Source organism: Parasteatoda tepidariorum, chromosome 9 (genome assembly GCF_982258835.1).
Source record: "Parasteatoda tepidariorum strain Cologne lab strain chromosome 9, Ptep-v5.0, whole genome shotgun sequence".
Classification (NCBI taxonomy): domain Eukaryota; kingdom Metazoa; phylum Arthropoda; class Arachnida; order Araneae; family Theridiidae; genus Parasteatoda; species Parasteatoda tepidariorum.
Genome location: NC_141763.1, coordinates 67,366,074 through 67,393,194, shown reverse-complemented (window position 1 = coordinate 67,393,194; position 27,121 = coordinate 67,366,074). Strand labels below are relative to the sequence as shown.

At 25.9% G+C, this 27,121-nt stretch overlaps 1 long non-coding RNA gene across 2 annotated transcripts in view; it reads left to right on the top strand.

Moving 5' to 3' along the window:
* Positions 1 to 27,121, top strand: part of LOC107437847 (uncharacterized) — a 339,730-nt gene that overhangs the window by 294,093 nt on the left and 18,516 nt on the right. For both annotated transcript variants that reach the window (XR_015429297.1, XR_015429298.1), the window contains one exon: positions 15,956 to 16,095. This is a non-coding gene — a long non-coding RNA (uncharacterized LOC107437847). The remainder of the gene's footprint in view (positions 1 to 15,955; positions 16,096 to 27,121) is intronic.

Here is a 27,121-nt window from a genome sequence, read left to right as displayed (position 1 = left end):
GGCTTAATTAATCAATATGTTTTTTAATGGTCTTTTCTATTTTCCAATTGCACTGAATCACATTTTCAATTAATTAATTGGTAATTCTGCCAGTTTACACCCAGATCACTCACCCAGTTCCTTGACATGTACTTTACGTGAACATAAATAAAACCGTTTCTAGAATATTGATTATAATCATTAAATATAAGTTATAGTTTTGCAGATAGTTAGATTTTTATTTATTCTATAAGTGTTAAACGGCTGATTCGATTCTGAATTTACAGCTATCAATAATCAAAGCTATAACATACATTGGGAGGCGAACGCTTTATCCTCAGTGCCAACAAAGGGAATTTAATTTTATTTTATATTTTTTCACCGGCTTGTTGAACAGTCGAATCAATTCTGAGTTTACGAGTATCAATGTTCAACTCCATAGCCTTGTAATTTTGAACCCAACCCAGAAGACAAAGAAACTTCTGGATCAAACATTAAAGAAAACTACACTTCATGGAGGACTTCTTGAGGGAACTAATTCGCATTTGCGCTACATGAAGAGGAAAACTACGAAAATCTCCCGCGGTTAACCTAACGGTAATGGGACTCTAACTCATGATCCGTTCACTGAGGATATTTAACATCAGCACTGTGGCCCGTGCGAGTCGGAAGCAATATTCGTATCAATCAGCCACCGTTGGGAGTCGAACCTGGTTCACCTCATTGGGTTTCGAACGCTCTATCTCCTGAGCTATGGCAACTGAGGTCGTTAGATTTTATTTTATTTTTTATATTGCCGTTAATGAATAGCCGACCTTATTTTGAATTTACGACTACCAAAATTGAGTTCCCTAGCATTGTGATTTTGAACCCAACCCATAAAACAAGGAAACTCCTGAATCAAGTATTGGGAGAATTAAAAAATACAGTCTTCCGCCAACATTTTTTGATTTATTAATTTTTTAAACATATAAAAATTAAATATGTAAAAATTAAATTAAATAAAAGAAATTGAGTTAAATTAAACAAATTAAATTAAATAAAACAAATTAAAATAAACAGATTAATAGTTTTGAGCCCAGTAAAACCGAAAAGCATCAAATTATATAAATATTAATATAAATATTAATTCAAACATCTTTTTAAAAACATTTTTGAATTTGAAAAGCAATATCATATACATGTGAGCAATTTTATAGCAATCATCATTTTTTTCAAGAAAATTAACACCTGACTTTAGTAGGAGTTTTTTCCTAATCTTATTTGATTTTACTGTGAAAAATAGAAAGTACACCCAATAATTAATTTATGTCATTCAATAAGGAATATTCTACACAAATTTTGTCACTTGAATAAAATTTAATCAGGTATGTGACACTGTATAAACAAATTTTAATATTTTTTTAAATTTTAAATAATACCCCAAATTTTTGCATTAAAGCAATTTTCTTAATTCCATAGAACTCTGCTATAAATTTCAAATTAATTAATTGATACAATCTGAAGGAAAATGTTTGTTGCTTGTCGCTAAAATTACTATTAAAAAAAATGGTGGTTATAATAATAATAATAAAATAATTGCAAATTATATTTAAAAATGAAAAATAAAACATTTAATTCCACAAAATGTCTTCTTTAAAGAAATTAATTAATAAAAATTCTTTTAATGCAGCTTATCAAGGAAAAAGAGTTTAGAAAATAAAAAACTCAATTATGAAAATAACAATTCTGTTATTAAAATGTACTTTTCCATAAGTATCCCAAACCCTTAACTTGCGTCCACAAGAGGGCGTGCGTATCGCCAGCGGTCCGTGACATATGACCATGTGATTATCAGAATATGTAGCGGACTCTCTTTATGTAATGACCGGAAGTTGGTGCGTGAGCGGATGTGTCTTTAGGTCATTTACATAGCACCTGTTTAGATAATATCAAACTTAATTGCTCCCCCAATCCAAAAAAGTGATCTTGTCTGAGCATCGGACTTAGATCTACTAGTTATGGTTCGTTGAGTCATGAATTCCGCCTTCACACGGATATATTCCAACAACTTGTTTCGATCAAAGATATTGACGAGTTATTTAAAAATAGAAATAAAAAGGATTAACGATTTGCTTGTATTCAGATAAAAATAAAGCAATGATATTCGAATACCTATAACTATTTTTGTAAAATTAATTTTTTATACTTGCAATGAGGGAGAAAATATTAATAGATGTAAAGTTTTTATTAAACAAATTTGCTCTGTTTGGATTCAGGCGAAATTCAGTACAAGTATTATTTGCTTATTATACTGAATTTTGTATGAATTCAATGCATATACTTTCATAAATATGCATGTTCACGTAACGAAATTTTATAATTTTCATTTTAAAATATAAAAAAAAATATTGTTTATTTGCATTCAGTTAATAACAAGATATGGGTTATAATAAGGCCTCATAAATTATTATGCACTATTAATTTTTTTGCTAGTTGCAGTAGAATGAAAAATATAAAAGAAATTAAATATTCAGAATATATATGTTTTGTTTGGATTCATACAAATTTTCAAAAGTATAATTTGTAAAAAAAAAATTTCAAAAATACAAAACATTTGTCCAATTTTTATTAATGTATTTTGATTGGGAAAATTTAGGGAAACGAAAATTAAATTACTTTCTCATCTTATAAATTTGATAAATTATTTTCCACAATTTTCTTAATAACTTAACTTAATGAGTCAGAGAAATTTGTAACAGCAAACGTTAAACGCTTAAAATTTATAATATTAACAATATATTAGCAGAAACAAATTTCTGATTTCTTCTCTTTCTTCCTTTCTGATTTTTTAAAATAAATGTATCTTTTGGATATTTTAAACACGTATTATCTTCTCTTCGCAGCCATATTCAGATCACCCTTTCCTTCAAAAAAGTGTATATAGGTCTTTATAAATCAATTAAAATTCAAATATTTATTAAAATTAAAAATTCGAAGTCAAAAGAAATTTGAGGTTAAACAAACAGAAGTTCTCTTGTATCTATCGATTTTGGGAGACATCGAGCCGTTTCATACCAATAAAAATTTATCGCACCCCTTCCGTTTTTAATTTATTTAAATTTTTGAAGTCATAAAAAATTTTAATAATTACTTTTGTGTCATTGTGTCAGTCAAAGATCATGTGATTATAATTTTGTGTTTATCCAGGTAAATTTATCCAGGTTTAATAAATATTTATTGAATTCTACCTTAGATGCGTAGAGAAAAAAATTCTGGTAAAACAACCGCACTGCATGGTAATCACATTTCTGATAAAAAAAATAAAAAAAAAGAAACTTTATTATTGTTAATAAAATTAAAACGTACGATATTTAAACCTATCATTTGGTAATTTTTCCGTTCCTATGGCAGCGCTTTACAGAAAAATCCAGTTTTCAAAAATACAGTTATTTCCTTACATTTTGTAAAAAATACAAAATTGAAAAGTAAATTTAACAGAATAAATGGTCCTTATGCCATGCTCTCAGGTAAATTACCAAATTTTATCAAACTTTATCACATATTATGAAATTCTATTTCATTGTTAATTTTAACAAAACCATTACAAAAGCACTTAGTTCCCCACCGGCCTAAGACTCCCCGAGTAGTAAATGGTGAATCGTGCACATTAAATCTGTCGATTCACTGAGTCCTCCATGTTGCCATAACAAATCAAAACCTCTGAGAGTACTGATCCTAGAGTTTCCTTGTCTTCTGGATTGGTTTTCAAAATTACAAGGCTACGGAGTTGAACAATAGTAGTCGTAAATCCAATATTGGGTCGGCTGTTCAACGACGTATATATATATATATATATATATATATATATATATATATATATATATATATATATATATATATATATATATATATATATATATATAGATATATATATATATATATATATATATATATATATATATATATATATATATATATATATATATATATATATATATATATATATATATATATATATATATATATATATATATATATATATATATATATATATATATATATATATATATGTAAAGCACTTAGTTAGAAATTATGGAGCTTTTTAATGCTCCCATGGAGCTAGAAGCTCTGTAAATTTTGATGTATCCTGGTAGTTTTTATCATACTTATTTTCATAGTTCCTTATTTGGACTTTCGAAATTGAGTTTTTAATTTATCACTAACTGAAACGCAATCACTAATTTTAGGATGAAGTGAAACAATTTCGTATAAAAATGCTGAAACTTTGGTTTTACTTCAGTTTGAAACAATGATTAAGCAGACTTTGAATGCAAATAATTGGCCTCATAATAAAATGTAAAATGTATTCTGTTTGATGCAGTGTAAAAGTTTTTTAATTATTTAAAAGCTTGAAGAAAAATAGCACAATAAAAAATAATTAAAAGCTCTTCTTCGACGGTTTTTTGCATTATAAGAAATAACGTTTTTCAGTAAATATTATGCTGCTTTTAATAACTGAATTCTTAACTATAAGATTAAGTTTAGCCCACGTATAATAATCGCCTTCTGTGGTCCTTATGAAAATAATACAAGATATCTTTATAAATAGATTTTTTTTTCATTTAGAAACTGTAGTGAGTTTTTTAATTTTTGAATTGTAACTTCAAAATTTAATTGTTGGACTTATAATAAACACTGTTAAGGATAAACAAACAGTGAAAATTATTCATATATTCTAAAAACTTTTATCTGAATGTCTGTTAAAGATAGCTTTTCTTTTGAAAGTTAATCATGTTTATTTAATTATTAAAACTGTTTTCCATTTTCAAGTTAATTCTTTTTTTATTAAGATAGTAAATAGTTTAGAATTAAAACTTCTAAACTATGACTCCCCCCCCCCTTAGCAATAGAATGCCCAAAAAATTATTCTAAAGGGTTCAAACATATGTTTCATTATAATGGCTAATAAATTTTCAGAGTGAGAACATTTTCTAAATTATTCGAACAAACATTGCCAATTAACGTCACCTATCAGACAAAATATATGCTGTTGACATCACTTGCATAATTGTTCAAAGTAAAAATTTATTATAAGGGAAATTTTCGAACTTAAATTATTGTATGAATCAAATACCTAGTGGAATTCACAAAAGAAATATATCAACTAAGATGCAAACATACGTTTCATTCTCTTTGCTAACAACTTTTCAAGAGATAAAAATCTTATATTTACAGATAAAGTATTGTCTATTAATGTCATTTATTTAATTGTATTCATATTAGATTCATTTTTATTATGACAGAAATTTTTAAGCGTGTTTAAAAATTTGATAAGTTAAAATTTAGTAAACATGCGTGGAAAAACATGATAAAAAAACAATATTAAAAGATGCAAATATCTGTTTCAATATCTTTGCTAAAAATGCTAGCTTTTCTAGGGAAACAGTTTTAAATTTATACAAACAAGCATCACCAATTAACATTACCAATTAGACAAAATCTTTTCGATTGAAATCATTGCTTTAATTATTCAAAATTACACTCTATTATAAGCCAAATTTTTAAGTTTGTTAAAATATGTACGCAGAAAAAAGATAAATATATAATAAAAAATCTGAGAAGATGCAAACATATATTTCAATATATTTGCTAATAAATTTTCAGAGCGAAACAATTTTCTAATTTATCAGAGCAATCATTGTCAATTAACATCCCCTGTTAGACGAAATATTTTCTGTTAACATCAATAGTTAAATTATTCAAAATTAAACTTTATTATAAGGCAAAGTTTTGAACTTAAAATCTTGCACACATGAAATGCCTAGTGGAATTTGCAAAAAGAAAAAAATATGCTTTGAAAATTCTAAAAAGATGCAAACATACGTTTCAATCTCTTTGCTAATAACTTTTCAAGCGTAAAAAGCTCCAAATTTATAACTACAAACATTTTCGTTCTAATTTTACATGCTTCACAAACATTCAAACACAAGCTGAGGGGAGAAAAAAAAATATTTTTTGAAAGTTTTGAATACATTTGCTCCAGAAGTTGACAGGAAATTATTTGCACTTTAATAAGACAAGAAAATGAAGCACTAAAGTCAGAAAACCTAGCATAATTTCTTGAAAGAGTAAAATATTTATTATCTCCTCTTCACAGTTACGTTCAAAAAAATGTTTCACATTTAGGTCTTACTCCATGTTTACTGAACAATTCGGCAGAAAATTAACCTTCTCTGCATTTGCGAACTGCCTCACGTATTGAGAAAAATGAAATAGGGGAAGAAATAAGAAGGAGAAAAATAAGATGCAATAAAAAAATAATAATAATAAAAACTTCCTCAAACATCAGAGGAATGAAGTAGAATTCATACATTCATGCATGCATGCCGTCAATGCAAATGAGATACAGGCGTAAGCCCCGCCTCCCAATTACAACTGGCGCAAATTTAAAAGAAAAGGTGAAACTAACGTAAAGGGGTGCCGTCCGCTATGGTAGCCAGTTAAAAATAACGAAGAAATATCTTAAATTCGAGCTTGGAACAAAAAAAAAATAATAAAACACATGAGAAGGGGGGCGAAGTATCAAAAGAGCCTGGGCTTTCAGAGATTTATAGAAGCATATGTATTAGAATGTATGTAGGTATAGGTATGGGGGGATTGCTTAAGCATATTAAATGTATGACAGCCTCAAGAGGTAGCACCTATGGGTAGGCTGTAAAAAATGGGTTTTAAAGAGAGGTTGGAGTGAGATAGGCTTTTTAAGTCGGCACCGCCACAGAAGGCTTAAAAGAAAGAATCGAATTTTCTTCAGGATGGTCACGTGGGTATGAGAGGCCTTGTAATAGCATGAGATGCAGGAAGGGGCTATCTTTTAGACCAAAAACAACTGAAAGAGTATTATGAAAAGATAAATGGCAACGTGTGTTTCATCGTTAGCTGAGAGTGCATTACTAAGGGAAGGATTAAGTGTGTGTTTTGTTCTTAGTTTGAAAAAGTTTGAAAAAGCCGATATGGCATTTTGAAAAGATGTTAAAAGGCATTGGATTTTTCTTTAAATGAATACAAATTTTGACAAAACATTCACGTATTGTTTAAAAATGATAATTTTCAAATTTAAGAATATCTTTCAAATTTATTACAAAATTCTAAAGTTGCTAGTTGAGCTCTGTTATCATTCAAAGCGCATCATCTTGCTAAGCAGAGTAACAGTTTGAACAATTCAATTCCATTTTAACCAACATTTTAAAATTATTTACGGAGCGAATATAAAAATATGTTCAACTCTAAAGTAAAAACTATTTTCAATTGTTTAAGTAATGGAATCGAAAATATGTTCAGTTCCATATAGAATTTTGTGAATTATTTACCTAATGGAATTAGGAATTATGATCAGTTCTGTAATATAAGCATTGTACAATTATTCATGAAATTAAATTGGAAACTAAACTAAGTTCAATAATATAAACATGTCACGTTTAGAATCATAAAATATGTACAAACGTAACAGAGATGTAAAAATTGCATAATAATTAATTCCATTCCATATGAATTTTACAATTTGCGGAATGGAGATGAAAAATAAATTTCAATGCTAACTAAACAAAATTTTTCAGTTATTCACATGATTTTAATTGAAAAATGTTTAATTCCTGTTTATAAATATTTTTCATTTGCTTGCTTACACTGTAAAAAAAAATTGATGTATAGTTATCATTTTTAGTTTTGAGGAAAACTAAATAAACTGTTAAGAACAGAACTGTAGTTATCGTGCAAAAAAATTATATCAAATTATCAAAATGACAATAGTTAAATTGTGCGAATTGATGCAAATATTTTAGTAAAATTGCTGCTGTAGTTTGCTTTTTAAATTAAAGGTATTTGCAATGAATCTATAAATTGATTCTAATACTCATAAAAATATGTGTTGACAGTAAACAAACAAACAAACAAACAAGAATAAAAAAAATAAAACTATAACTTTAAAATAAGTAAATAAAAATGAGACTACATGCATTTTGTATTTTTTACTAAATGTGTGGTAATAAGAGCTATAATATTAAAAACCAGAATTGCCGGTAAACCATACCATATGAGTAGAAAAATTAACAAAGTAAGGGTTTAATTACCGTATATTAAGATTCTTATTACCAGACTTATGCTGCTGTTTTTTTTTTTTTTTTTTTTTTTTTTTTTTTTTTTTTAAAAAGTTCCTTTTGTTTTTTTTTATTTTTGTTACTTGTTTTTTTTTTTTTTTTTTTTTTTTTTGCTAGAAATGTTATTATCATACAGTAAAGTAATTTTGCCAGAATTTTTTTCCCATGTAATTTTTTTTTTCATTTCATCAATTACACTAAACCACTAATTATTTATTCTAATTCTATAGGGTGGTTCAAATTTTGCATCTCTCATGTAATAAATATAGCACTTATGTCCTCCAAGATGAAGTAAACTTTATGGTTGAATACAATCGTACAAAGTTAAATAGTCTTGTAGCAAATGGAAAAGGAATTCTAGAACCTAAATTTGAAGATTGTTATAATTGATGTTTACTCATTACGTAGATAATTTTGCAGTTGGGTAAAAGGGTCATAACATTTTCTTTAGACTTAATATGTTTAAACTTCAGTCAAAAAGTGAAGTTTTTATCAATGTATCAATTCCTTATTATTAACTAACTTCATTAAATATTATTTACTTGAAGTAACAAATAGAAAATTAATTCTAGAAGCTAAACTTAAAGGTTAATATGAAATGACGAAATGAGTAGGTAATTTTGTAGCTAGATAAACTGGTTAAAACATTTTCATTAATGAATCAATTCATTATTATTTTCTTGACGTAGCTAATAGAAAATAAATTCTAGAACATAGTCTTTATGTTTGATATAATTGATGTCTGCTCATTAAGTCGATAATTTCTCAATTAGATTTACTGGTTATAACATTTTAAGACCTTTCATGATTAAATTTCAGTCAAAAATGAAGTCTTCATCAAAGAATCAATTCATTATTATTTATTTGACTTCATAATACGATTCCATTTTTCATTAACTGAGTTAATAGAATTTATGCGAAACAATTTTTTTAAGTTGATTTATAGACGCTAATGTGAAATTTCATTGAATTCTTTCTTTTAAAAATTAAATAAATATATAAATAAAACTTGAAAAAAAATAATTTAGCGATCATTAAGATTTAATCTAATTGCTCATAAGTGGGAGTAAATTAAACATTAAAAAAATATTTCTGATAGTTTATTTGATGTAATGATAAAGGAATGATATTCATTTGCTTTGAAACAATGAAATTGAGGAAAATGAAATTAAGAAAAGACAATGAAACTTTGTCGAATGTGGGACTCCTACATTTTGACTTCTCGATTTAAACCTATTATTGACAAAATATCATCATAAGTTTTGGCTTTTTGACGCTATAGTAGAACACTTTACATTTGTCTAATATACAAAAATAAACTCTACAACGTGCTAAATTGAAATTAACTTTTACTTTTTTAACACACAAAAGTGATTAAAATGTATTTGGTTATTAAGAAAATGAAAATGATGAGCGTTTTGAATTCAAGTTACTTCTTAGCCTATAATTTATACTAGTAAAAGAAAAAGAAAAGTAAGAAAAAGAAAGTAAAGAATTAAAGAAAGAAGAAGAAGTAAAGAAATAAAAAAGTAAAGAGATGAAGAAAAAAATGAAAATTAAGAAATGAAAAAAGTTACGAAGTATAAAGAAAAAATTAAAGAAGTAAAGAAAGTAAATAAATAAAGAAAAGAAAAGAAATAAAGAAAAATAAAGAAAAGAAAAAGAAAGACATGAACAAACTGAAAAATTTAAATTATATTTCTACTAACTATAAAAGCATAATCACAGAATATGTCTTTAATACTCATGATTTATTTATTTTTCTTGAGCAACTAAAGTTTTATATCTGATTTCAAATACATTATCAAGTAAGCTAATTTTTTAATTTTTAACTTATTTAATTAAAAAAATAAACTTGACAATTTCAACTCTGATTAATTTTACATAATTTTACTCCACCAGCGATTTTTTATTAAATAGCTGAGACGAATTCCTTTATTAACTAACTAAATTTTACAAAAATTATACTGCATAGAATTATTTCGTTTAATTTAATCATTTAAAGGCATGGTTTAAATTAATAAGTTAAAATATTATTTGGCATACTTTTCTATGCTTCAAAGTTGATTTTTTACTGCGATATTTTCAAAACATCCAAGATCAAAATGCGATGTTTTCATAACACCAAGATCAAAATCAATTAAATATTAATAATGATTGACAGTATTCTGAACAGTAACTCAAACCTTGATTGCCTAAGACTTAATAGATATTTTAAAGTTTAATGCTGTTTTAAAATTTTGCTACACGAGCTTCTTTTATACTTTGCAGTAAAGGAATTTAATACTTAAACTAAATTAATAATTTGAACAATTTCAGACTGAATTATTAATTCTTTTTAATTTTTAATTTTCATATTTTTAAAACTCTAAAATCGGAATTGCCAGAAATAAAGAAAAGAAAAAAATTTGTGCCTAAGAATAAATCTAATCTTAGTAGTGTCGATTGTCTAAGATTTAATAAATATTCAGCTATTTAATAGTGTTATATAATTTTGCTACATTAGCTTTCTTTATACTTTACGGTAAATAAATTGATCAGTTGAATCAAATTAATGAATTGAAGAATTATTTTCTGAATTCTAAATTTTCTTTTTAATTTTTGCATTTTTGAAACTCCAAAAGCATAGTTGTCAGAAGCGAAATCCCCAAAAAGTACTTTATGCCTAAGATTAAATCTATTCTTAGAAGTTTTAAGATTCGATATCATCATTAGTGAATTAAAGATTCTATGGAGATATTGAGATCTTATTATTGATCATCGTCATTTAGCTAGATCTTTTAATCCGATAATACACTGAACTGAACTAAATAAAGTTATATGGTTAATAACGTCTAATAAAGTCAAATAAGTAATACTTAAACCTAAATTAATAAATTGCATACATTAAATTAATAATTTTAAAGTTGTTCACTGCTTTTTTAGTAAAAATCGAGTTTTTATTTCTTTTATTTTTAATTTTTTTTTTTTTTTTGTAATGAATATTTTTCAAGAAATCAATATTTTGATCCAATAATATTCTTTGACAATAAGCGCTATATTCTAACAATAAAGTTTATTTACTTAGGTTAAAATTATGTATGGTCGCAAGTATGTCTACTGCAAAATACTAGTTTCTAACATGCTTTAAAGTCAATCAATTATGTAACTTAGATAAAATAGTGAATTAAAAAATTTTATGACAAAAAAAAGCGTATTTTCAAAAAACTAATATTATAATTTTCCTATAAGAAGATCGAAATATTATTTATCAAAACTTTACAACAATCTCTGAACATCTAAGGTTCAATATCACTTTAAGAGAATACTGAACTGTGAAAGGAATCAGAATTTAAATCGGATCGCCTCAAAAATCTCTTTTTTATAAAAATGAAGAAAAAAAAAATTTCCCTCTCCCTAAGATTTTACTCTTCCTTCCACTTTTTTTTTTCTCTAACAGATCCTTGCTCCATAAACGTAAAAATGTCAAGGACGAAGAAAGATTGCTGCCCACTGCCTTTTCCGGTGTCAGAAAAAGCTATTTTTAAGCTGATCCAGTTTGATTTCAATAATGCTATTCATTGACAATAATATATTGACTATTTCATGTGAACGGTAAGAACATACGTACGTACATACGTAAACGTACAGCTAGAAATAATTTGAGATGACTTAATCAAATAAATCTTCACGATTTTAAATACATTTAGAATGTTTTAATTGTTAAATTAATTAACTTTAAAAATTAAATCAAAAACATCTTAATTTCTCAGAAAACAAATTTTTTAAATGATTTTTTTTTCTTTTTTGTTTAATAATATGAACTTTTTAAAAAAAATTATAAATTTTTATCCTTGTTTCGTGGGGAGGGGGATATGTTTTTAATTTTTTTTCTTTGAACTGCGCTTGTAAACTTAAAAACCTTGAAATGCTTAGGAATAAAAACATTTAAAAATAATTTAAAAATGAAAGAAATATTTGTATTTTTTATCTGAAATTCTATATCTTTATTAAAATACACAATGATGTAAAATATAAGTAAAAGTTTCCTTTAAATTAGCTATCGCGAGGTGATTGAGCAAAAGTTAATGTTAAATATTAAAATTAAAGTATTAAATATTAATATTAAATGTAAAAAGTTAATATTAAAAAATTCTAGTAAAATATTTAAAATTTTATTATTGAGAAGTTTAAAGAAATTATATTGAAAAGTTTTAAACATAGAGCATAAATTAAAATAACAGCTGATTTTCTTTAAAAGCATTTAGAAGTAATCCCATTACCCTCAGTAAGTTTGGATTATGTGAAACATTTACAATTAAAAAAAAAAAGATTTAAAAAGAAGTCAACTGTAACCCAGATGAGCGGAACTTTGATCTCATTTAAAATGCGAAAAATGTTATTAAAATTTCAAAAAAGTAGTGCTAAAAATTCCATTTACTATTTTTCATCATTTTATAATTAAAAAAAATGTCTACACATAATACAGTATGCAAGTATGGAGAAAATGTTAAGTGTTACCTTTTGTTCCTTTACATCGGTTTTATTCAATTAAATAGTAGCTGTTCTAGAATACTTTATATGTTAAAAACTTCTAATAAGCAACTTTTTACTCAATATTGAATATTTAAATAGTAAACTTTCATGTAATGGCTCTCCTTTCTGCATTTGTCATCGAATTTTTTTCATAAAAATATTAATCGTTGATCTGACATTTATAACTACTAATATGAAGCTGAAGCAATGCACTTTTTAAAAAAGGTTTGCTTAATTATTTTATAGTCATCTTATATTAAATTCAAGTTGTTTTATCTTAAATGTAATTTGTACTTTGTCTTTGATATTTTTCTATACTTTCACTTATATTTATTTATCTTTGAGAAATTCTCATTTTAACAGGATCATGTTTGCTCATCTACATTTTATATCTGACAGTTTTTAAACTTTTGACTACACTCTAAATGGTGATGATATTTTAATTATTAAAAACAGTGCTGAATAAATAAAAAATAAGTCGCACAAATTAAAAAAGAAATAAATTTTTTTTAGAAAATTCAAAAGTTTGAAATATATGACATTTTTTGGTAAATATAAATGCCTTTAAAACAATGGTCAAGAGGAAAAAAAATTTATCCCTAAGACAAATTACACTTCTGATCAGATTTGTACATAAATTTCTCAGCAAGACTCATTAAATGAGTACAATAAAAATTGCTCCAAAGCTATTAAGTAGATAACTAAATAGCATAGTAAATCGGCATAATTCTTCTAAGAGCGAAAAATCCGAATTAAATGTTTAGAGTGCTTGAAATTTAAAAAAAAAATTATATCTATATCTCATTAGGCAATAACTAATCTTAATCTAATTAGGCAATAAATAATTTTATATACTTAGAAATTTTGCTTTCATAAATAAAAATTTTTTTTCTTTCAGAATTTTTACATTAATTTAAATAATCTTATTGTAAAAAAATATTTAATAAAACAAACTCTTTTATAATAATAAAAAATAAAATTTTACTTAATAAACAAATATGCGTGCATTATTTAATAGATTTTTTAATATATTACATTTCATTATGCAATCTATTATATTCTTTAATAGATTTTTTGTATCTAAATTATAATTTAGAATTTTTAAACATGCCAGTTTAAAATTCCAAAGGCGTGTTGAAAGTGTAGTGTATGAAGTGGGAGATTTTTTTAAGTAAGGAGAAGAATAACTGATCTATACAGAGCAAGATTTAGTTTTAATAGAACTTTCGGAGATTATTAATATTTTAACAGCAGAAAATATTACCTAAAATAGTTTGCGAAAATATGTATATATAAATATATCTATCAGAACATTAACATTAATCAAATGAAATTCCTGTTATTAAGTTACTATACATCATTAAAACCTACAAAAATATTGAATATTATTAAACAAAAGCATTAAATACTAAAAAATTTTGAAATTTTATGTGTTTTCATCATTATGATAGTTTTATTTTTCGAAATGTTTTATTCTAAATATATTTTATTCATAATGTAATCAATTTTCTTTATAATCACTTCCAGTAGCTTAATAATATATCAAATACATTAAATTGTCATTACTATACTTGAAATTTAAAAATTTGTGAATTTATTTAATAAAATATTAAGACTTTGAAAGTCCCTGAATTTTTTAACTAATCATAACGATTTTGTTCTGTTTTATCTTCGACTAACTTCATTATTAGTAATTAATTAATTAAAGCATTACTAAGCGTCATAAAAATCCCTGTAAAACAATAAAAATTCTAATAATTTTTCTTTAAAATACATTGTGTCTTCTTAACTAATTGAAATAGTTATTAAATCTTTGCTACTCATTGTAAATAATTAATACCATCAGTCATAGAATTAGAATGCTAAGTAATGTAAATAATATTCCTTAAGGCTTTGATCCTTTTAATTATAATTCAAAACACTAGTCTGTAACTTTCTTAGAATTTCATTAATGTTAATTCATTAATAAGGATATAATTAAACTTGATTAGAACACTGCTAAATTGATTTGTATTCTATTAAGACCAATATTGAAATCAATTTAATATTGTTGGATAATTAATATTTTAAAGTTTAAAAATTTATGTTTGACAATTTTTATCATTTTAATTTAATTTTGGATTATTTTAAGAATATGTATTAGAAATAATTGATAACTTATATTACGTTGAACTTAACGCCATTATAGCATTTTTTATAGAAAATTATAACTTATTTTAATAAACATGTTTAGCATTTATTTAAGTTTTGATAAATCAAGCATTACCACCTTAATAAATTTATTAATATTATATTAATACAAAATATTTAACAGTTTAAAAGTTTTATTCTAAGCTGTGATTAGTAATTCAAACTAAATAGTTAGGATATAATTAAATAATAATAATAAGGACATAATTAAATTAATAAGGATATAATTAAACTTGTTTAGAACACTACTAAATTGATTTGCATTCTATTAAGACCAATATTGAAATCAATTTAATATTGTTGGATAATTAATATTTTAAAGTTTAAAAATTTATGTTTGACAATTTTTATCATTTTAATTTAATTTTGTATTATTTTAAGAGTATGTATTAGAAATAATTGATAACTTATATTACGTTGAACTTAACGCCATTATAGGATTTTTTATAGAAAATTATAATTTATTTTAATAAACATGTTTAGCATTTATTTAAGTTTTGATAAATCAAGCATTACCACTTTAATAAATTTATTAATATTATATTAATACAAAATATTTAACAGTTTAAAAGTTTTATTCTAAGCTGTGATTAGTTATTCAGACTAAATAGTTTTATTCTAAGCTATGATTTGTTATTCAAACTAAATAGTTTTATTTTTGATTATTATTAGTAATTAAAACTGAGTAGTTTTATTCTAAACTATTTTCAGTATTCCAGACAAAATAAATGTATTCTAAGCTACAACTAATAATTCAAACTAATAGTTTTATTTGAAATAAACTAAAAGTGATGATTCTTAGCCAAATATTAAAACACGCTACTCTAAATATTTTATATAATAATAGCAGTCAGATTTATCGATTTGAAATTGATATCAGTTAAGAAAATGTATTAGCAATAAATTTTAGGTTAATTTAAAGTACCGTAATAATAGTTCATTAATACAGATTTAATTCCGATTCATCACAACTTTTATTTATTTATTTCATAATGCTCTAATGCAAAATAGGAATTTTTTAAAAAATTTATCTGCTATCGATCTTTATAACTAATAACAATAGTTTTTGAAAAGTTTCAATTTAAATACATATGTGTAAACTCTAACTTTCTTCAACTATCATTTCTCATCTTCAGGTGATGCTGAGGATGAAGGATGCACTTGGAAGGAGAGCAAGATGATACCATTGGCTGACGCGGGAAAATCGGAGAAGATGCTTGGGAGCTGTTTTTCATTGGACGACATCCAGGAGGTCGGAGAGAAGGGATTGGAAGAGGTAGGCATGAGGCAAAGATGAGGTACTAAAAGGGGTGACAGCCAATGTGAGATAGGGTTGTGTGTAGAAAGGGTTTGTCGTGTGATAGACAACCAATGATTGCCTGAGGCCTACTATAGGTTTCAGTTTGTTGATTTCTGAAAGGCGCGAATTTCAAATATTCAGTCATCAAAAAAGAATGTTACGTTTTTAAATAAGTTCAAAATAAAAAAGTGTTTCATATTCAGAAATTTAAAGCAAAAAATTATTTTTAGAATTTAATACCTATGCTCCTCGAACAGTTAGATCTTAATATAGTGTTATATTTTGTCAAAAATTCATGAATGTTGACTATAATATAGTCACTATTAGTTCAAAAAATGCTGTTCAATTGAAAGATCCGAACATAAAAATGTTTTCGTTATCTTAATAAATATAATTTTTTTAACGAAATATTCTAACAAATTACGTTATATTCTAAATTATGTAACAAATAAATTATATAACCGGTGGCATAGTTTCCCAGGGGAAAATGAAGTTTGGTACCGTCATTGGAGCAGTAAATTCCTGCTCCTGATTTGGCACCAATCTTTGAACCATTAGTGTACCATATTAGGCATTTGCCTTCAAGCCACCAAGGAGAATAAATCATTCATCTTTAGTAGGAAAATGGATCTTGAAGGGCTTGTGAAAAGCATATCTTAGTGACATATAGTCACTAGGCATAATAAAAGATGGTATTTCCATCACTTGTGAAGCAAGATGTCCCCATGACAAATGTTTGGAATAATATACTATAAATAACACTTTTCAAACAATATAATTTTATTAAAAATTTAAAACTACCTTTCATACAAAAAGTATTAATAATTAGCACAATTATTTTTGGTAATAACAAAATATTTCCCCTTAAAATTATTTTAAGGTTTTAGTTAGAATTTATTCGAAAATCTTAAGATATTTTTTAAAATTTTCTTTTTTCTTTAAAATATCTTCAGAGCTTTTTAAAGACATATTTTTTTTTTGCCTACTTAACTTTTTGTTTAAAATGTTAGCTTGATCCTTTCCTTATTACCACTATTTTAACACTATCAGAAACAAATCTCTCCCTTTTTACAATTTAGCTATCCATGAGCTGTATTTCGTTACTTTATATAATAATTTCGTCCCGAAATCAAGTGATTTATAACAAAACGAAAACTTTCAAATATAATACGAAAATGCTTCCTCAACTCAAATACTCAACGCAGTGCATTGTGGGAGATCGTTAACGAAAATGACGAAACTAGAATGAAGACTTGACAATCAAAAATAAAGTCACGAAACAAGCAAACTGTTCTATACGTTGGGCAAGGAGTTGCCCTCGTAACAAGAAGATCCCGGGTTCGAATCCTTGGTCTAATTTATCGTTGCGTCTTATCTGTCCGTGTGTTATATGGTGACATTGGTCCACCAATATGGTGCCAAAGTTAAAGTGGTTATTTGAAAAGATAGGTGCCTTAGACACTAAAAGATTTTCTGTTTCGTTTTATTTTATTTATTTATTTTGGAGGAAAAGAGTGATGGAATATTTCTTCACTTTTGTGAAATTCGTTTCTTCAAAGAATAGACGATAGTTATTTCGCCACATTGACGAAATGTTAACACGTAGCAGAACAGTTTCGTCAAAAATGAAGAAAGTTTCGTGAAATTTAAGTATTCAGTTTTTGCAGTAAAGTTGGTTTCAACAACTAGTTGTGTAGCAAAAAAAATGTAATTGTTTTGTATGTTGGATTACTTTGTGAAAAAGTAAATTCTGAAAGAAAGAAAAAACTGAATGAATTCAGCATAACTTCTATGCCTGTATTTTAAAATTTTCTACAAATTTTCTGTTTAAAATAAAATTTGAAAATACATAAGACTTTGTAGACAATTAAAAGATTTAAAAAGTGCCCCAAACTGAAAATTTTTAGGGAAGTCATCACATTATTTTTAATAAGGATTTTCTTTAAGAATTTGCAAAACTATCTCGCAAATTGTTTAGCAAAATATTAACCAAAATTGTCTGTCCAATTTTGTGTCATAATAAATCAGGATTAAATAGTGCATATATCGAAAATATGTTGCTCACATGCATTTCAGCAGTTTTTGGTCCCAAGTTTTATTTAGTTCGTGCATAAAATATTAAAGTAATTCTTTAACAAATTTACATGAAAGTTTAAAAGACATTGTAGCTGCAATTATGTCTTTACTAAACTATTCATCAAAAAATATGTACTCCAGAAAGTGAAATAAGAATAAAAAATAGTATTAACAGTATTGAGGTAAAGTAACACTTGAAAACGTCTTAATGTATGATTTTTTCTGTTTTATTAAAAGGTTCTCTAAAACTTAAAAGACATTATATCTGCAACTGTCGCTTACAATAACATACATTTTATTTTACAGTAAAGCTTCCGATAGTAAATATTAATTTATTTTCTTCTAAACATGTATTCGTTTAGAAATTTTTATAAAATATTATGTGTAATTTTGTTTGATTTTGCGTTTTATGATAACATTATGTTCATACTAATATTATTTTCATAATAATAATATTTTCTTAATGTACGCATAATTCTCTCATTTATCATCCTGATGTGTATGAAATAAATACTAGTTAGTTAAATTAGCTCCAGACACAATTTTAAATTTAAAGATATTTGTTATTAAAGCATTCGTCTTCTTTCTATATTAAAGTATAAATAATTAAAAAAAAGTATTTTTATTACATTTCGATTAGATATCCGAAATAACAAAATGAAATATACTGTTTAAAAAAACATGTGTTATTTCAAATTAAAATATACATTAAAATTTTTCTGAAAATTCTATTTAAAATTAATAGATATTTATCACCAAGTTACGATCTTCGTTGGTGGCCGAATTAAAAGAGAAACAAAAAATTTAAATATTACCCTAAAATATCTGATTCACTTTTTACATAACAAACAAATATTGTATACATCACTCAAAAATTCATTTTTCTTTCGAAGCAAATAATGCATAAGCTAAAATGGTTTTTTAAACTGAAAAAAAAAAGAAACTCCTCAAGGTAAACTGATGTTTTATTTATTTTTCATATTCTCTGAAATAAATAGTTTTCTTAACTTTAATAGCAATCGAATCATCTCGTAAAAACAGTTCGGTGCCTATAAGACGTTGTTCATATTAATTAAGGGAAACCGAAACCTTAAATCTTCTTCACGGTCTCAGTTACAACAACTAGAATTTCAGCAACGAAAAAAAATCACAGAAGCAGCACTTATATATTTAAGTTTATTTATTTCTCTTGATAAAAAAAGCAAAAATTAAAGAGTTAGATATTTGGGTTGGGAATACTTATTCCATCATCAGTAATACATATCATATCTAGCAATCATTTCTAACTCTAATTTTTTTTTCTTCTTTCTACTCTAATTGCGTTTACATATATATAAATATATATATATATATGGGCAGATCTCTAAAACCATTATCTTTTGATAATAAAAAAAATAATTAAAAATAATAAACACACTATTCTTTACACCTCAGAATTGTCTAAAAATGTTTAAAATATCGGAAAATAATCGTGAACATTGAAAATTCTGATGCCCTTGTAAGTATAAACAAAATATTAAAATTTTGAGCTAATTTTTCTAGGTTTATAATCACAAACTGTCATTCGGTGAGGTTACAGTTACGATGTCAAGACCGTAATCAGACCCAGATCTAAAAAGTAAATGTTAAAATCAATTAAAATTTTGATCACACGTTTGTCATTGCCTAATTTATTTTCTGTGTTGTGAGCGTCCCATTGCGTTGCATCTGAGTAAAGTTTTCGATCTATTTTCTAGGACCGTAACTTTGTCAGACCGTAACTTTGTCAGATAACCGTAACTTTGTCAGATCCCAGACCGTAACTTTGTCAAACAGTAACCTCAGGATTAATTAATTGAATTTAACATATCAGAACTTAGTTTTTTCCCTATGTTTTACTAATTGAAAATATTTTTTGACTGAAAATAATTAAAGTAAGTCCTTTTATACATTTTATAACAATTTAACTTAATATTAAAATTTTTCAATTCATTTTTGATACTAATAATTTTTGATGAAAAACAAAGGGTAAATATGGATGAAATTATTAAAAAGAAAAAATTGCTCAATAAAATAAAAATAGATTCAATAAGTATATATGTTAATTAAATAAATGATACTTTAGTCGTTTTTATGATTTTTAATTAAATGTATATAAACCTAGAAAAATTAGCTCGAAAATTTTAATTTTTTGTTTATACTTATAAAGGCATCAAAATTTTCGATTTTTGCGATTATTTTCTGATATTTTATACATTTTCAAACAATTCTGGAGGTGTAAAAATAGTGTGCCTATTATTTTTTATTATTATTTTGAAAAATTAAAGGTTTTAGAGATCTGCCCATATATATATTTATATTTATGTATCTATAGATATAGATATATAAATAAATAGATAGATGGACAATCGAGCGTATATGCATGCATATTGTATATATACACTCGGAAAACCTACACTTTATTTATTTTTAAACAATAAATCTGCACAATACTGTTGTTTAAGTACATAAATATTTTACAAACCCTGAATCATTCCTAAAAAATAATCATCTCATAGATCATATTTTAATGTAGTATTTACGTTTGTTCTATGACAGTGAGTTTCCATTTGGTAGATAGTTAGTTTAGTTAGTTCAAAGTTTTTTAAGGCAAGAGCAAGAAATAAATGGCTGTACTTAAACATAAATACCATATTTCTCGGTTTAAATAAAGGGTTTTTTGGTATGGAAAACAGGTATTTTACGGTATTAACTAAATTGAGATATAGGATTTAATATCCTTAAGGCATAAAAGTAGTAGTATTATGAGAATTATAGTCAATTAGTAAGAGTAAAGTAGCCATTAACTAAAGAAAAGTAATTTTTAGGAGTCTGATACATCTGCAAATAAATTTTCACTATTTTTGAGAATTTTCTTTCTCATTCGTTGCATCCGTATGAAATTATATAGCTGTTATTAAATTTATATTTCATAAGACATTAGTTTCTTAACAAGTTATATTGTTAAAATTATTAGAATATGTTAAATAAATATTTCTTTACTATGATAAATTTTCTTTCAATGAATTGTAAAAAAAGATGAATTTTCATTGAATGAAGGAAAATGAATTTTTTTTTTTCTGTAAAAAATATCAAACTTAACTACTATCTAACAATCACGAGAAGAGCTCTCAATGAGGTTGGTATCAGTGAAGATGGGTCTAGTCTCGCGGTTGCCAAACAGTTTATCACCTTACGTATTAATTCTTCTTAAACCAGCTTACGTAATACTATTATTACTTAATCTGATTTATAACTTTGGCCTCAGAATCATTTAAAGATGTTTTGGATCCAGGGAAAGATCTCATTGTTCAACGATGAACCGAATTTTCTGAGAGAACTATTAAAAACAAAATTATTTACTAATTAGTTTAAATTGATTTGCTTAAAGCGGCTTTTTTCTCTCTACTGTCAAAGGATAACGTTTCGCAAGATTTTTTGTATGATAATGTACATTTTTCGATAAGTTTACTTACTTATATTAAGAAAAACCATATATGAGAGTGTTAAGATTATATATTCTTTATAATTGATTATATATCCACAAACATTATGCCAAAACATTCTATTCTTTTTTTTTATTAAAATTTGCTTTTCCGAATTATAAAAAATTCTATAATGTAGTAATTTTTGGATATAATTCAATTCTTTACAGTTCAGGAAAAATAGAATCATACCTTTAATTAAAAGGAGCAACCAGATCGTAGTTATTGTACGCAAACCCTGAATGAAACGAGCTGTTTAATCTTAATATCTTTCAAATTTGAATTAAAACTAGATAGTTCATGAGAATTAGTTAAAACTAGATAGTTTATGAGATAAAAACTAGTACAGTTTCAGCGGTAGGTATTATTTCCAAAAATGAATGGAACAATTTTTTTCCACCATCTCTTAAAAGTAAATTAAAGTTGCTGAAATGAATGTTTAGAAAAACTACAAAATTAAATAAAATTCAAACAAAAATTTGAAATTTAATAAGATTTAAAAACTTCTGATTTTATCATTTTTTATTTGTTCTAACAATTCGTTAATGGTATGGCATTACTGACAATATGAGTAATAAAAATTATTGCAAAAATGTTATAAAATGTTTTTTTTTTTAAATATAAGGCATCATTATTTTAAATAAAAGCAAACACTGTTACATTTCTTTTACCTGAAGAAGAAAAGAGCTGAAATTTAAATATTTGAATTTATTTTGCATTTACCATTCAAAACATCTGGGTAGCTTTTTGCCGGAATATAATTATTCTGTTTGATCCATTTTCTTGAAAAAAGAAAAAAACACTTAACGACCTTTAACTCATAGAAATGCTGATACTAGCAAAAAGAATGTTTCCCAGAATTTAAAATAGACGCATTAAAATTTGGTTACGGAATACGAGCTAAGTATTAATTCCTCATTTTATATTCGATTAGTTTCGAAAACAGGATCAATAACGATTCATCCTGTTTAAATGCTTAAAACTTTTATCAATCTTTGACAAAACTTTGAAGACTTTAATGTCTTTCATTAGGAAATATGCTCAAAAACAATTAATGAAATTGCAACAATTTTACTAAATGTTATTGATATTTCATTTTTTTATTTTAATTCATGATTATTCGGAAGAATTATAATTCCTTATTTTATATTCGTTTATTTACGAAGACAAAATCAATAAAAACAATCAGAACTCTTATAAATAATTGCAGGGGAAAATTTTTGAAAAACAAATGACTTTTTATTAAAAAAACTGAAAAGTAATTCACAAAATTAAATAGAATAATAGTAAATGATATAAAGGTTTAATTCCTTATTATGCTACTAATTTTTGCTTATGGCATAGGAATTAAGTACTAATTACACATATCACTCTGGATTGATTTCGAAAACAAAGTTAATGGTGATAAAATGAGTAAAAATTTTGTGAATATTTGTGGGAAGGGACTTTAACGAACAGTGTACCGCTAACAATGCACAATATTAATATACGATGATAAATGAGTATGATAAATGAGTTTCTTCATAGTAAGTTTTTCTCATGACAAATTATGGCTTAGGAATTAGGTACTAGTTACACATATCACTCTGGATTGATTTCAAAAGCAAAGTTAAGGGCGATAAAATGAGTAAAAATTTTGTGAATATTTGTGGGAAGGGACTTTAACGAACAGTGCGCCGCTAACAATGCACAATATTATTATACGATGATTAATGAGTATGATAAATGAGTGTCTTCATAGTAAGTTTTTCTCATGACAATGAGTTATTCATTTTAATTCATGATTATGAAGAATTATTCGTCACTTATTTTGTATTCGCTTATTTTTGAAGACAAGATAGATAGTAGTCAAATGAGTGGTATTGATTAATAAAATAAATTAGAATTTTTATTAATAATTACGGGGAAAACGCTTGAAAAACAAAACACTATTTAATGAAAAAAACTGAAAAATAATTCACAAATCTAAATTTATATCTATCTGCGCTAACTAGGCCCACCTTATGAGGAAAATTCATTGCGTGAATCTGGGTACATACTGTAACTGAGAGAAATAATCGGTCAATCTCATGTCCGCCTAAACAGGGGTTCGAATTCCAGCGCTGGTACCTCAATATTTCTTCTATTCCTCAATACATGAAGAGTTTCTACGTCCTGCACTCTTCAATCGACTATTAGAACACGAAACTATCATTCACACCTAAATGACGCAATACCCGCAGAGCTCCAAAGTCCATTTAAGAATTTTATAATTTAGAAACTATGATATTTGTAAATGTTTACAAAACCGCATAGTTTTTAATTCACGGTTTTTTAACCATATCAGTTGAAAACGGTTTCAATACCGTAAAGGTAATAAATTTTATTTACCATAAAGTTTATTGTTTATCAGTTGGACCGACAGCTGCCGCATATTTTACTATGATTTCAGAATGAAAATTCTAATAGTATACATAATTTTGACTGAAAATTTTCCCATAACGAACTTTTATAATGAATTTTCACAATAAATCCTCCCATAATGATTTTTGATTATGTAATTTTCTAACGTGCACAATTAACTATGATTCGTCTACATCATAAATTCTCATAATGAACAAGATGATCAAAAGTATTCCTTAACTAAAGTAATTCTGTATTTTAAATTTTTAAAAAAAATATCTTATTTGTTGAAATAGACAATAATTAAAATTACCCTTTATGACTTTTTTTATTCACTTTTTTTAATACAATTTCATTTTATTAAATTCTTCACCAGAACTTGTTTAAATTTTGCTTTCAGTTTCTTTTACTATTCTTTTTAACATTAAACACTTACTGGAGACAAAAACAACTTCAATTGCAGTCTAATGTGTGTGAAAAATTTAACAAAATGAAAAAAAAAAACATTATGAAAAACTATTCCCTCAATCATTCTACTACACAATACGGCGCCATATGACCATACACAACAACTTCTAAACGCAATTAAGCTCCTCATAATGACCAAGGCAGGACCCAACGCATCCTTTAACTAAGGTACTTCTTTAATTTTTTTATATTTTTAATGCTCATTTTTACACGGTCACCGTTGATGACCGGCTGCGAATTCAGCTAACGCCGCTTGACCCAACTGATCTCTAAATTACAGGTCTCGTGAAGTATATGGGACTACGAAGCCAAACTACAGTGGCTCCGTTTTCTTTAATTTGCTCAAAAAAAAGCTTTTTTTTCTCCTTAATGGTACTTTCAAGAAATGAAATGTTTGCGGACAAAGATGATTTCTTACCTTTTTTCTAGTTTTCTCTTCTTTTTTCATACTTCAGAATACCATCACGTAGACATTGCCATAGGTTACTGGTTTTTATCTCTAATTTCGGATTTAAAAATGACCTTTGGGTCATCATGTTTTGGGTTCTTGGCGATTAAATCATTAGAGCAGCGCCAATAATTTGAGCTATACTTGAGTCTTTGCTTTTTAATGATTGGTTTTCATTAGGGGGTTATTTTTTGTTTAGCTTGAAATTTGGTGGCTTGGTTGTTTGAGTTCCTTGATGAGATCCGTGAGGAATAATTAATATTCGCGAACATCACGTTTTTATGAAGTTTCACGCTTTTCAGTCTTTTGAGGAATATGAATTTGAAAACTAGCAAAACAAATCACTTATTCAGGATAGCTTCACACAAGAAAAAGGCAGTTTAAGTAACTTCACTGCTTATTAATTGTAAACACATCTTTATTATGTGTGTTAAGACTGACATTACTTATTAAAAACAAATAATTGAAAAAGTACCTTACTTGTCACCTACGTTGCACGTTCGATTTCTTACATTTTCATAAATTATTCAAAAGAAAAGATATTAAATCACTTTGACAAAAGCATAAACCTTTTATGCGTCATTAATATGCTTTGATGTGCATACCATCCCGTACGTATTTGGTACATTTAAAAAGCAAAGATTTATATATTTGTTTCGAATTTAAAACAACTAATTAAAAGAACTTATTAATCAACTACTTCACACGTCAGATTGTTTATACTTTTCAGTAATGAGCCAAAATAAATGGCATGAAATCAATTTGATAAATGCATTCATTTTTAATGTGTCATTAATTTGGGGGAGGGGATACTTTTATACTTGAGTATGTATTCAGTAAGTGTACAAACCACAAGGTACAAGCAGCAACACAAGGTCTTTCTCATTTAAGACAAATGATTGAAAGTTCTTATTTATCAACTGCCTTACAACAAATTACTTACAACTTTTATTATTGAAAGTACCTATTTGTCAACTACTTTACACGTCTGTTAGCTTACTACTTTTGTTATTGAACCAAAATACATAAATATAGAATCAATTTGATATAAGTATCCATTTTCAATAGGTCATTTATTTGGTGGGATACTTCCATCCTTGAGTACGTATTTGGTACTAGTGTAAAACTGACATTTTTATACATTTTTTCTCCTTTAAAACAAATAATTGAAAGCAATTACTGGTCAACTACTTAACTCTTTAGTGCGTAAATTTAAAACAAATTTGATAAAAGAATCCCATTTTAATGCATCATTACTTTGGTTGTATGCGGGGACAAAACTCATGCATGGACAAAACTCAAATTTATATTTTTTTTTCTCATTTAACCAAGTAAAGGGATTATCAGCTTCTTAGTCTGCTAAACTGTACTTCCAAAGTTTTAAATTTTTTATTAATTTTTTGGAATATAATATAAAATAAGTTAATATAAGCATCAATTTTTGGATGCACAATTTATTTTGGTTTAATAAATGCACTTGTAATGCTTTTAAATAGTTTAATAAATAATAATTTGGCTTAATAAATGCACAAATGCACTTAATGAATGCACTCTTTTACGTATTTGGATTGATAGCTATATTCTCTTGTAAGCATTTGGTTTGGCGTGCACAAATTTCATATTTATAAATTTCTTTCTCATTTATAACTCATGAAAAAAAGTTTCTCATTTATCAAGATTATTGATTTGATTGTTCAAGTCCCTAGAAGTAATTTGAGATGAATAATTGGAATTATGAACGAAAAAAGAGTTTTAAAAAGTTCCACGCTCTGAAGTCAGACAAAAATATGGATTTGAAATCTAATAAATTAAAACTTTTCATTTAGTACTGCGTTACCCAAAAATTTTCGTTTAAATAATAGGTCACTTTACCCCTTTCAAATGAGAAACCCACTTTAATTATAAGTGCCAAAACAGGGTTTTAATATGTGTACCAAGTCAAAATGAATGAACTATTAAAAATAAAGGGTTTTATCAGATTATTTCATTATATATATTTCATCTGAATAAATAAGTTTTGTAAAATTGGAAAACTAACGTAGCTAAAAAAATAAGTGCTATCTAATATTATTTTTGAAAATAAGAAAGAAATCTTCTAATTAAAGTTAGCTTTGCTATTTACGGT